Here is a 6,000-nt window from a genome sequence, read left to right as displayed (position 1 = left end):
GATAGGCCACCGCCCGCTCGTAAGTAGGGTTGGCCATGAGGGTGAGGTTGGAGGCGGCGTTGCCGAAGTCCTCGTTGAGGCCGGCGGTGAGCGTCGAGAGGAGAAGCTCGTCACCCACCTTGAACCCGACGTCGTTGAGCTCGTCGGAGAGGGTCTTGAGCCGGAGACAGAAGGCGTCGATGGTGGAGTCGTTCTGATGACACCCAAAAAATTCCTGCTGCAAGAAAACAATCCGTTGAAGCTTGTTGTCGGTGAAGAGGCCATTGATCTTGGTCCACACCGTGTAAGCATCGTCCCCATCGCGAACGACGGTGTGGAAGATGTCCAGAGAGACGGTGAGGAAGAACCACCGGATGAGGGTGGCGTCGATGGTGAGCCAGTTGGCGTCGTGGGCGCCGGCGAAGAAATTGGCGAGACCGTCCACATGATCATGAAGGTTGTACTCACGGAAGAGGAGATTGAAGTAGGTTTTCCAGGCATAGTAGTTGGCGGAGGTGTGGGAGAGGATGATGGGGACGTGATCGGAGAGGTGGATGTTGCGGATGTCGGTGGCTTGGGGCTCATCGGGCTCGGACCCGTAGGAAGAGTCGAATGGATTGCTAGGGTGTGCGCTGGAGGAGGAGGAGGAGGAGGTGCCGAGGGCCGACATGGCAGCAGGAGGGGATGGCGGCGCGGGATGGGATCGGGTGAGGGTTTAGGGTTTCGGGAGGGAGGCGGCTCGGGGGGAGCGGCGGGGTGCAGCAGGGAGGGTGGGGCGTGGCGGGGAAGATGGAGGCGCAGCGGGGAGGGGGTTGTGGTGAAGGGAGGGAGGAGGCGCGGCGGCCGGGGAGGCGGCGGCGCGGTGCAGCGGGAGCGGCGGCGGCCTGGAGGGGCGACGGCGGCGCGGCTAGGGTTGGGACCGAGGGTTAGGCTGATACCATGTAGAGGAATATGATGCAACTCTCAATGTATTGATAGGTGCATATGCACAAGTATATATAGTACATAGGGCAAGTCATATCCTCAACTATACACAAGGAGGAGACTTGGAGTACAAGAATACATGTGCTAAATACATATCTCAACACCAACCACCACCACGCCATGCCATAGTTTTCTCAGCACCGGCATTCCGGAAAGCATTTGGCCGACGTTCTCCTTGTTGTCGATGGGAGAGAAACTTCGACCGTCGGCGTCGCCCGTTGAAAGAACATGCGGTGCCCCCATGTTTGGTTTTGGCAATTGATGACAATCTCTATGGACTAATGGTTGCCTTGAGTTATATTTAAAGGTTTTGTCCATAGGCTTTTCTTGAAGTACATGTGTTGGTTTCAAGGAGAGTGTGTGTCGACCAAGGTGCCATTTAAGGAATTATCCAAAGATTGGTCATGCTTTTCTTGAAGTACATGTGTTGGTTTCAAGGAGAGTGTGTGTCGACCAAGGTGCCATTCAAGGAATTATCCAAAGATTGGTCATGTGAGTGTTGAGCTTATTGCAAGCATGTCTTGAAGAAGAAGATTGTGTGATCATTCATGTCTACCTTCAAGACGCCATCCAAACGAAGAGAATTGGAAAGGTTTAAGGTTGATCAAGACTAAGTCAAGAGTAAATCAAGTTGATCAACTCACAAAGCGCAGAAGATGTACCGAGAGGGATCAAGTGATCCCATGGTATGGTAAGCATTGTCAATTACGCTTTGTGTACTAACCCATGGTCTTCGTGAGAGTTCCATGTGGGGTTAGGTTGCCGTGTGCAAGTTCAAGTGATACATCACGAAGAGATCAAGTGCTTGAAGCTTGCCATCCATTGTGGTGACAATGGACTTGTGAAGATGTGCGGAAGAGTTGCTCACCCATAGTGGAGTATGGGGGGGCAATTTACTAGTCTTCACCAAGCCAACGCAATCAAGAAAGGTGGTCCAACTTGAGGAAGTCAAGATCGCCATCATCTAGCTCAAGTGCACTATGTGCAAGACAAAGGTTTGCCCTTGATAGGTTTTCTATTTTACCGGTCTCATAGTGGTAGTTGGGAGACCGGGTTATAGGATCGATTGTCGTACTATCAAGAGGGGCTCTCGATGAGTAGCTTGATCGTATCGTTCGTAGAGAGCTCAAACCATTGCATTCTTGCATCATCTTTATTGGTTTTTGTTTGGTTCTTCTCTTTGTGAGTTTTGGAGCTTATGGTCATCTTGTTGACAAGCTCGAGTTCATCAAAAACGGAGTTCACTTGCATCTTCTATGATGTTTTTGATGTTGGAGGTTTTGCCGGTTCTTCTTGGTTGGAGGTTTCACTCCTCTTTTTGTTGGCATACCTTCCCTGTCTCTTCTTAGTCGCTGTTTTGATGCTACTTGTCGTCTTGTATCCAACAAGCTTGAGTTTGCTCAATTCGGAGCTCATATGCAGAAGTTATGGCAGTTCTGATTTTCTGTGGAGTTTACTTGCTTTCGTGGAAGTGACTTAAGGATGGCGCCAGCGGTAGTACCGCTGGGCCGGAGCGGAAATACCGCTTATCGCCACAAGCGATAGTACCGCTGTCCCACAGCGGTAGTACCGCCCATGGCCATAAACGGTAGTACGGCTCCGGTTCCGCGCTGGTACCGCCTCGACTCGAGACGTGGTTTTCTCGTGTCGGGTTCAGCGGCAGTAGGAGCGGCAGTAGGAGCGGCAGTAGGAGCGGTAGTACCGCTCATGTGCAGTCGTACCGCGGCTACCACCACCCCTAGTGCCGCTCAATGGCCCTTCTCTCTGTTCCTTCTCCATGTGCTCGTGGTAGGCGTTGTGCGCGGTCCCAGCGGTAGTACCGTCGGGCCGGAGCGGCAGTACCGCTTATCGCCACAAGCGGTAGTACCGCTGTCCCAAGCGGTAGTACCGATGCGGCCAACGGTAGTACCGCTGGCTCCAGCGGTAGTGCCGCTCATACGGCTCCACCACGCACTCTGTTTCGCTCCACTCTCCGTGTTCTACCTCCCGGGCGGTAGTACCGCTTCTCTGAGCGGTAGTACCGCTCGTGCACGGACTGAGCACATAACGGTTGGATTCGGGAGCTCCTATAAAAGGGGTCTTCTTCCCCATTCAACCTTATCCTTTGAGCTCGTGTTCTTCCTCCATTGTTGACCTTCTTCGAGCTTGCTAACTCTCAATCCCTCCATGGATTCTTACTAGTTTTTGAGGGAAAAGAGAGAGGAGATCTAGATCCACATTTCCACCAATTACTTTCTCCTCTATGTGAGGGGAACCCCTTGGATCTAGATCTTGAAGTTCTTGGTGTTCTCCTTCTTGTTCTTCCTCTCATTTTCCTCCCTAGCATTAGTTGCTTCGGTGAGATTTGAGAGAGAAGGACTTGGGCACTCCGTGTGCCTTGCCATTGCATTTGGTGCATCGGTTTGAGTTCTCCACGTGATACGTGGAAGTTACAAGTTGAGAAGCTTATTACTCTTGGGTGCTTGGTACCCTTGAGCTTGTTCCTCTTGGGTGCCTGGGCACCCTAGACGGTTGTTGGTGTTCGGAGCTCAATCATTATGGTGCAAAACTCCGGGCAAGCGTCGGGGTCTCCAATTAGGTTGTGGAGATTGCCCCGAGCAATTTGACGGGTACCGGTGACCGCCCCCAAGGGTTGCCAAAGTGTACGGGTTCGGTGACCGCCCCCAAGGGTTACCATTTGTATGGGTTCGGTGACCACCCTCAAGGGTCCCTTAGTGGAATCACGGCATCTTGCATTGTGCGAGGGCGTGAGGAGATTACGGTGGCCCTAGTGGCTTCTTGGGGAGCATTGTGCCTCCACACCGCTCCAAACGGAGATTAGCATCCGCAAGGGTGTGAACTTCGGGATACATCGCCGTCTCCTCCTGCCTCGGTTATCTCTTACCCGAGCCCTTTACTTATGCACTTTACATTGTGATAGCCATATTGTTCTTTGTCATATATCTTGCTATCACATAGTTGCTTATCTTACTTAGCATAAGTTGTTGGTGCACATAGGTGAGCCTAGTTGTTTTAGGTTTTGTGCTTGGCAAATTAACCGCTAGGTTTATTCCGCATTTGTTCAAGCCTAAACTGTAATTATTTTAAAACGCCTATTCACCCCCCTCTAGGCGACATCGACGATCTTTCACCCGTCTTCCCCAACCTCTTCCGACCGGCCATTCGTTGCTGCAAGGCGCCCTCCAGCATCACCGCCCCCCAAAACCTTGCTTTGCTGCCTGCACGGGAAGCAGGACGTGCACTATCCAGCCGCGCCTCCTGCACGACTGCAAGGCGTTCGACGGTTTGCTCACAAGGTACAACGGATAGCGGTGATGAGTTTTTATTTCACAACTTCATTTGCTCATCGGATGATGAAGAGCTGGTGGTTGTGTTGGTCGTACATGAACACATTAGCAGGAAGCGGCCTCGGTTCAGGGGATCAATCTCCGGCCATGCTCGGGCCTTGAACCGCAATAGGGAGAAAGGCCACACTCTTCTCTATGCCGATTACTTTAAGGATGATGCACTCTTCAGACCACATCAATTTCGTCGCCGATTCCGAATGAGAAGATATGTGTTCAATCGTATTCGTGAGGGAATGGTCGCACATGACCCATACTTTAAGTGCAAAGAGGATGCCCTAGGCAAGCTTGGTTTCTCTTCATACCAGAAATGCACTGGGGCTATCCGCATGCATGCATATGGAATTCCTGGTGATCTTGTGGATGAGTATGTTCGTATGAGCGAGTCCACATGTCTCCTCTCAATGTATAGTTTTTGCATGGCCGTGGTGGAAGTGTTCGGCCCTGAGTACATCAAAGAGCCAACTGCCGCTAATACAGAGAGGTTGTTGGCGATTAATGCCGAGAGGGGCTTTCCGGGGCATGCTTAGTAGTATAGATTGTATGCACCTGAAGTGGAAGAACTGTCCATTTGCTTGCCAGGGATAGTACAAGGGGCATGTGAAATGTGCCACTATTATATTGGAAGCTGTGGTTTCACTAGATCTCTGGATATGTCATTCTTTTTTCGGCATGGCTGGTTCCCATAATGATATTAGTGTTCTTCAGCGGTCTCCGGTGTTTGCAAGGCTTGCAGAAGGCCACTCCCCGAAGGTCAACTTTGAGTTCAATGGCCACCATTACAATATCCTCAGTGGTCCATTTTTGTGAAGACCATACTCAATCCGCAAGAAGAGAAGAGACAGAGGTTTTCCCAAATGCAGGAGAGTGCTAGAAAGGATGTGGAACATGCTTTCAGTGTGCTTCAGTCTCGGTGGGGTATCGTTCGTAACTCTGCATTGACATGGAGCACGAAGAAGCTTTAGAAGGTGATGACTGCTTGTGTGATCATGCACAACATGATCGTGGAGGATGAGCGCGGTCATAGTATGTACAACCAAGTGTTTGATTTCCAGGGTGAAAATGTTGAGCATGAGCGTGCACCTCCTGTAACCTTTGAACAGTTTGTCGAATTTCATCGGGAATTGCGTGATTAGCGTACTCATGTCCAACTCCAGAATGACTTGGTTGAGCACATGTAGACTCACGTTGGCAACCAATCGATCTATCTATCGGTTTAATTTCTTTGCGTGCAAACAATTTTCAATTGGATTGTAATATGACTATTTGATATTATTTTTACTTCGATTGAGTTGTAATAAAGATACTGTAGTCGTAAGGCCCGCAACAGAATTTCTACGCACCCGTCTGCCACCTGCCCATCTCTGTCAGTATATGGTCCCCGTCCGGCCGTTCGCCCGACAACGTCGCTGCCCCGGGTCGAGTCCATCCCACGTGCCGTGTTCAACACATTTGGCGCAAGTTTCTCGCATGGCCCTGCCCTGCACGGGCAACACCAAGCGATGCAAAGACCTGCAGAGACGAGCTCCTGTGCTCGGTGGTTGCGGCACTGTCGCTGTGCCTGCATGGGACCGAAGCATCTTTCTGCAAAGGGAGGGACTACTACATGTCACATGTGCCGTTGCCGTAATGCATATCAACTGCTTAGAGCAACTTTAGCAAAAGACATATAAAGCGCGTTTTATGTGTAGCC

The sequence above is a fragment of the Triticum urartu genome, chromosome 1 (assembly GCF_003073215.2).
Source record: "Triticum urartu cultivar G1812 chromosome 1, Tu2.1, whole genome shotgun sequence".
NCBI lineage: Eukaryota > Viridiplantae > Streptophyta > Magnoliopsida > Poales > Poaceae > Triticum > Triticum urartu.
The sequence above is the reverse complement of the archived record's forward strand: the minus strand, read 5'-3'. Positions refer to the sequence as shown.